Below are 8566 nucleotides of genomic sequence, written 5' to 3'. Positions count from 1 at the left end.
TAAAGCGGTAAGCACTCGGTCCTACAATTGGTATCAGAGCGGTTGAATCTTGTTCTTGAATACTTCTGATCTATAAATCTGCTAGCATGACTTCATTCAATAAAATTCCTATGTTCTCAAGAGAAGATTTCGATGACTGGAAAATCAGAATGCAGGCTCACTTAGCTGCACAAGATGATGACATGTGGTATGTCATAACAGACGGACCCATGAAGATTCTAAAAGCAAACACAGCAATTGCCATAACTGAAGGGGCACCACAGAGAATTCAAAAGCCCAGAGAAGAGTGGACAACTGAGGACAAAAGAAAAGCCAATCTTGACAATGTGGCCAAAGATACTCTGTACAAAACACTGGACAAAGCAACATTCAACAAAATTAAGATGTGCAAAACAGCAAAAGAAATTTGGGAAAAGCTGATTCAGTTATATGAAGGAAATGACCAAACAAAAGAAATAAACTCTCTGTTGTTGTTCAGAAATTTGACAATATCAAAATGAAGGTTGGAGAATCAATGAATGAGTATGATGAAAGGGTGAGCGTTATTGTCAATGAATTAAATGCACTTGGAAAAGTGTATACAAACAAAGAAGTTGTACTGAAAGTGATGAGAGGCCTTCCAAAGGAATGAGATGTCAAAACTATGGCCATGAGAGAGTCTAAAGACTTAAACCAGATCGAACTTCATGATCTATTCGCTGATTTAAAAGCTTATGAATTTGAATTGCAGAACAGAGAAGGAGAACCATCTACTCCTACAACTACAACTGCTTTAGCAGCTGTCAGAACTGAACCAACCAGTTCAGCCGAGAAATCGGCTGATCAGTTAAGCAATGATGCTATGTCTTTATTCATCAAAAATTTTGGGAGGTTCATGAGAAAGAACCAAGGAAACTTTCAGAAGCAATACCAGAGAAATAATTCCAAAGAAGAAACAAATGCTTGCTACAATTGTGGCAAAACAGGTCATTACATTGCTGACTGTCCTAAACCTAAAAAGGACAGTCAAGGATCAACTGACAGAAGAAAGAAATCACATGAGCATAAGAGAAGACCCAGAGATGATAAGAAAATCTACAGAAAGAAACATGAGGTTCTATTAGCTGAAGAGAACAAATCCAAATGGGAAGAAACTGATAGTGACGAATCAGAACCAAAAAGCTCATATAGCTCAAGTGATGAAGAGGAAGTCAAATGTCAAATGGCCAATGATACAAAAGCAGAATCTACAAGTCAACAGGTATTTGATTTTAGTTCAACTGATTTTACACGAGAAGAACTCATTTGAACATTGCATGAAATGGAAAATTAGTACCAGAAACTTGCATCATCATTTGAGGAAATAAAGACAAAGCAAAATGATCCTATGGACAATAAAACCAAAACTGATGAATCAGTTGATGGGTTGAGTCTAAAAAGGGAAATTGCTGAGTTAAAAGCAGAGAGAAAGAAAGATCAGTCACTAATCCAGAAATTGATCCTTGAAAATTCAAAACAGACTGAACTCATTCAATCTTGGAATAAGTCGTCTACTGCACTGAATGAGATGCAGAATTCACAAAAATCAGTTTCTGATAAAACTTGTTTAGGGTTCAGTAATCAAGGAGAAACGTTTTCAAATGATACTCAACCAAAGCTGACAATGAACAAAGGGAAGTACATTCACTTTGTCAAATCAGTAGTGGTACAAGAACTAATTGAGCCCAGTAAACTGATTGAACAACCTACTGAGAAGTTGAACAAGGCTAGAAGATATGGGATTGGCTATAGTCAAAAGCTTTCAACTGATTCACAAAGCTGGTCATCAAAAAGATTTCACAAAAACTATTCGAATGGCTATATCAATTACTATAACGGCAAGCCAGTTCAGAAGAGATATAGATTGAACAATCAGTTGAATAAGACTAAACCACTTACTGTATCATCTGTACACTACTCACCAAGCACACAAAAGCCGAGAAAAACCATTTGGAATACATCTACTGGAAAGTCAGTTAGACTAATCCAAGTATGGGTTCCAAAGGGACTAATAAGTTTTGGACCCAAATAGATATGGGTACCAAATCATATTATGTGTGTGCTTGCAGGTAACAGGTACAAATAAAAATTCAATATGGTATTTGGAGAGCGGTTGCTCACAACATATGACAGGAGATGCAAGTATGCTATCTCAACAGACCAAATATAGTGGTCCAAACATCAGTTTCGGAGATAATTCCAAAGGTAAAACCGTGGGTAAGGGTAAGCTTATCCATGGTAACTTTACTATTAAAGATGTTTTATTAGTAGAGAATCTGAAGTATAACTTGATTAGCATCAGTCAGTTATGTGACAATGGACTCTCTACAATTTGATAAAAACTCATGCTCAGTTAAAACATCAACTGATGAAATCATACTAACTGGCAAACGATGTGGAAATACATATAAAGTCAGTTGGAATGAACAGCCTCATGCACCAGTATGCTTTATTGCTTCAAAACATCTCAAAACTGGTTGTGGCATAAAAGGTTAAATCGTCTAAACTTTAAATCCATTGCCTATCTGAGTAAACATGAACTTGTAACTGGTTTGCCCAAAATAAATTTTTCAAAAGAAAAACTTTGCTCAGCATGTCAGTATGGAAAACAAGTACGATCTTCTTTCAAAAACAAGAGCTGTAAATCTTCGTCCCGATGCTTAGAACTATTGCACATGGATCTCTTCGGACCAGTCATGAGCTTAGGGGGAATGAAATACACCTTGGTGGTCGTAGATGATTTTTCAAGATTTACTTAGGTTATCTTTCTCAAATCCAAAGACCATACGGCTGCACAACTGATTAAACTCTTTAAAAGACTTTTAAATGAAAAATCAGTTGGGATTGATCGAATCAGATCTCATCGAGGAACTGAATTCATAAATCAAACACTTTCAAGCTTTATAGAAAATGCTGGAATCAAGCATGAGCTCTCAGCAGCAAGAACTCCTCAGCAAAACGGTGTAGCTGAGAGAAGAAATCGAACCCTTAAAGAAGCTGCTAGAACAATGCTGGCTGATTCTGGTATTTCTCAAAGATTTTGGGCAAAAGCAGTAAACATTGCATGTTATACTCAGAACAGATCAATGATTAATAAAAATCATATGAAAACACCATATGAGATCTGGCATGGAAGAAAAAGTGTAATCACTTATTTCAAAATATTCGGCTGTAGATGTTTTATTCATGATAATGGTAAAAATTACTTAAAAGCATTCAATGCCAAATCTGCAGAAGGAATATTCCTTGGATATTCATCAGTTAGTATATCTTATAGAGTCTTTAATAAGAAAACTTTAAATGTTGAAGAATCTGCGCATGTTGATTTTGATGAAACTGTAGTAACTGATAAGCCAACTGATCAAGTTGAGCTAGCTGATCGATTTACAGATATCAGTTTGGAAGATGATGACAAAGATGAAAGTCATAATAATCAAAACATCTTTCAAACACAAGAACCAGAGATATTACATCAATTAAATGAGCAGGAAGTCAATGCTGACAATCAGTTATTAAAGCTAACTGATAACATTCAAATACCAGCTGACGAGGCATCAACTGAAGCTGAAAACTGCATTCAGTTACCAACTGAAGAAGTTGCTGATGCAACAAATGCAGAGTACAGATGGAGAAAATCACATCCACCACAATTGGTAATAGGAAATCCATCTGACCCAGTAAGAACTCGCAATCAAATGTTAAATTTATTTATTCATTCAGCCTTTGTCTCACAAATGGAACCAAAGAAAACTGATGAAGCTCTTGCTGATCCTAACTGGGTAAATGCTATGCAAGAAGAGCTGAATCAGTTCACTCACAATAACGTCTGGAACTTAGTTCCAAGACCAACTTCAAAAACCATTATAGGTACAAAATGGGTGTACATGAAAAAACTAAACGAGGACGGTTCAGTTATACGCAACAAAGCAAGACTAGTAGCACAAGGATAGGATATTCACTAAAAGACTTTGATCAAGTACAACACTTTTATAGATCCACTTCAGTTTGGACTTACTACTGCCAAAACTGAAACTCTTAGTTCTACACAATATTCTCAGTGCGTAACTGATATTAGCACAATTGAATCTAACAACTTTTACAGAGTGCTAATAAGCTCAGATTGTAGCCTTTATTGCTACGAGTAATTCAAATGAGACTGAGCTAAGATTTTGACAGAGTAATAGCAAGTTTAAGATTGAGTGATCGTCCACTTTTTTTTTTCTTTTTCTTCTGCCATATTTATACTCTTCTTTTCCAACGGTAATCTTGAGATAAATTTGAATCTTTGTATCCGTTGGTTTCCACTTGATTATTCCTTCGATATTGTTTGCTTCATTTATTGTAATTCGGCATCTTGATTGCTTTGTCCGGAATGCGTTGTTTTAAGTAGTCTTGGTTGTTGTGCGGCGCTCTTGTAATCTGTTATGTCTTCTTTGTTCTTTCCCGAGACATCTTCAGTTGAGAGACTTTAAGGCATTCGGCTGAATGTTTTAACTGATCAGTTCCAACTGATCAGTTTACTTTGTATCATTGTATCAGCTGATTTCAGTTGATAAGTTCAGTTGCCGAATTTGCTTGCGCATATCAGTTGATTCATATTTTGTTAATCGTTTGATTCATGTTTTGTCAAACTCTAGAATCTAGTTTCTAACAAAGAGCTTTCCAATCGTATATTTACTTGAATTTTTCGGCAACTGGTGCGGCCACAATCGACGGTCAAAGTAGCGAAAATGGGTTTGAAGATTTGTACAGAAAGTTACGGGAAGAGATGAGGAATTCGGTGTGTGTTTATAGGTGTAGTGTGTGTGAGAGAGTGTATCAATATATATATATATATATATATATATATATATTCTGCATGTTTATCTTTTATCTTTTCGAGGTTCGAAATTTGACCCGGTTTATTTTATTTCAACTCTTATTTGCTATAAAATTTAAATATGCATAAATACACAATTTAATTATCTGACTTAATTATTTTAAATTCCTCAATTTAAAATAATTAATCTTAATTATCGTCAAATCACATATAATTAAATAGGGTCATTACATTTCTCCCCCTCTAACAAAAGATTTCGTCCTCGAAATCGAAACACACAACACACCTTATTTACAACCTAGTCACACATCTACCACTGATAGTACATAGGAAAGTCAGAGTACATGGAATAATTTGTGACAATTTCAAACAAGTGAGGCCATTCTTGACGCATTTTAGCCTCCAGCTCTCATGTAGCCTCTTCAGTCTCATGTCTACTCCACTGTACCATAACTAATGGAATCGTCTTATTTCGAAGTTGCTTATCCTTTCGATTAAGAATCTGTATAGGATACTCAACATAGCTAAGAGAACTGTCCAACTCCACATCCTCGGGTCTCAGAACATGAGATGGATCCGGCTCATACTTCCGCAGCATAGATACATGAAACACATTATGTATAGCAGACAAACTCTGCGGCAAGTCCAATCTATAAGCTAATAAGCCGATCCTCCCAACAATAGTATACGGTCCAATATAACGTGGAGTTAACTTCCATTTTCGCCCAAATCTCATTGTTCCACGAAACCGTGAAACTTTCAAGAAAACTTGATCGCCAACTTGAAATTCTAAAGGTCTACGTCTTTTATTTGCGTATCTAGCTTGACGATCCTGAGATGCTTTCATTCTTTTTCTAATCAAATTTATCTTTTCATTCATTTCTTCAACGAACTCAGGTTGTGCCAATGGTTTTTCTTCAACTTCATTCCAACATACGGGCGATCGACACCTTCTACCATACAAAGCTTCGAATGGTGTCGTCCCAATAGTTGTTTGAAAACTATTATTGTAGGAGAATTCAACCAAAGGTAAAGATTCTTGCCAGTTTCCACCAAAATCCATTACCACTAATCGTAACATATCTTCCAAAGTTTGTATAGTCCTCTCTGTATGACCATCTGTTTGGGGATGATAAGCTGTACTCATTGCCAATTTAGTACCCAAAGCATTCTGAAGACTACTTGGAAGCAAATCTAGGATCTCGGTCAGATACAATAGATACTGGAACTCCATGCAATCAAATAACATTATCCACATATAATCGTGCCATTTTATTATAAGCATAAGTACGATCGTATGGAATAAAGTGTGCTGATTTGGACAATCTGTCGACTATCACCCAGATAGCATCACAACCTCTGTTTGATCTGAGCAAGTGAGTCACGAAATCCATTGCAATATGTTCCCAGTTCCATTGTGGTATTTCTAAACTCTGTGACATACCTCCAGGTTTCATTCTCTCGGCTGTAACCTGCTGGCATGTCAAACATTTCGCTACAAATTCTGAAATGTCTCTTTTCATCGCATCCCACCAGAAATATGGCTTTAGTTTGTGGTACATTCTATGAGTACCAGGATGGACACTATGACGACTACAATGTGCCTCTTGAAGAAATGATTCTCTCAATCCTATGACATTTGGTACCACTAACCTGTTATTCATTCGTAAACAACCATTTGATGAGATATTGTATTTATCTGGGTTACCAGACAAAACCAAATCTTTCGATTTCTGAACATGTGGATCATTATTTTGAGCTTTCTTGATCTTCGAAATAATCTTCGGCTCAAATTGTGAAGCAGATACAATAAAATGATTGCCTTTCGGCTGAAAAGTCAAACCAGAAGTACATAAATCATCATAATTCTGCCAGACATGAATAGATGCTATCATAACAACCTAATAATGTTGGGGAATTACCCCGAAGCGATGTCGACCACGATGATAATAGTACCCAATAATGCGGAATAAAACAACCAACAAGAACACAAAGATTTACGTGGTTCATCCAATATAGGCTACATCCACGGAGCACGCAACTTTTATAACCAGAAGAAATATTACAACAAGTGTATACACCAATACACTCAATATTCCTCACTCCCAAACCCGAGTATACCGAGAAAATAATTTCTCTAACTCACAAAAGAGAATTCCCGCACTCAAGAAAAATGCACTCTTTTTTTCTATGCACTCTCTTTTTGTCAAAGCTGAAAAGCTTTTGATTTTGGGATACAATAACTGAAGGAATTGGGCTCTATTTATATCTAAATTCCTCGTTCAGTTTGGAAAATTCTTTCGATGTTGGATACGTTTTTTATTATTTAATTTAATGTGGGTCCCACCCCATTAAATTCTTACCTAACAATTCTCCCACTTGAAGACTTGATTCCAATCATGTCTTCACACCATCAGTGCAGCAGCTCATACCTCCTTTGTTAGTTCAGGAGACCAACTGAAGTCAAACACAACTTCAGTTTTTCAATGATAACATCCTTCGTGAGCATATCAGCTGGATTTTGCTTCCAGGAATCTTCTCAAGCTTCAAGACTCCATTCACCCGATCTCTAAGGATCCTCATTCCAAGGATTTGTTTTGCAACACCCAAATCCTTCAGAGCAAATTCTTTTGATAACTCTTTCTCGAGTTTATCAATCTCCTCCAGACAAGCTCCTGCTATCAACATATCATCTACATATATCAGTAGTATGATATAATAACCATCAAGCTTCACATAACAACAGTGATCAGCCTGATACCTCAGAAAACCATCATTATTCATTACACCATCAAACTTCTTGTACCACTGTCTTGGAGCTTGTTTGAGACCATACAAGCTCTTCTGAAGTTTGCACACCATTTTCTCTTTCCCTCGTACTTCAAATCCCTGTGATTGATTCATTTCTTCATCTAGCTCACCATGAAGAACCGTCGTCTTTACATCTAACTGTTCCAAATGTAAATCTTCTTTTACCATCAATCCAAGTACAGTCCTGATAGTAGTTAACTTTACCACCAGAGAGAAAATATCAGTGTAACCAATTATTTTCTTTTCACCTTTTACAACAAGTATTTCTTTGTACCGCTTGCTACCGTCATGTTCTAACCGGTACTCCCACTTGCTATGTAAAACCTTTTATCTTCAGGAAGTTCTGACAACTCCCACATGTGATTGGATGACAGTGAATCCATCACATCTTCCATGGCAAACTCCCACTGTTTAAAGGTCTCATAAACATCGGATTTATTTTTCACAAAATAAACCCAAAATATCTTGAGTGATCTTCAAGGGATGTCACAGGAGATAGTCCACATACATCAGTATGTACCAGCTCCAAATCCGCTGATATCGGTTCTCTGACCTCTTTTGAAAAGCTCACATTTCTCTGCTTTCCAAAAAATACAGCTTCACACAGCTTGTGTTCAACGATTTTTAATTTTGGTAGCTTTCCGTTTGAAACAAGAATCTTCATTCCCTTCTCACTCATATCCCCAAGCCTACTATGCCATAGACTTGAATTAGCTCCAGCATCCACAGCCGCTAATTTATTTCTCAAACTGGAAGTCATATAAAGTGTTCCAGTTTTCTTTCCTCGAGCAACAATCATTGCTCCCTTTTTCACTTTCCAAGAACCATCACCAAAGATCACCTTATGACCTTCGTCGTCAAGCTGTCCCACTGAAATCAGATTGTGTGTCAACTTTGGTACATGTCTTACTTTGTTGA

Source organism: Primulina eburnea, chromosome 7 (assembly GCF_022965805.1).
Source record: "Primulina eburnea isolate SZY01 chromosome 7, ASM2296580v1, whole genome shotgun sequence".
Taxonomy (NCBI): Eukaryota; Viridiplantae; Streptophyta; class Magnoliopsida; order Lamiales; family Gesneriaceae; genus Primulina; species Primulina eburnea.
Note: the sequence above shows the minus strand (reverse complement) of the source record.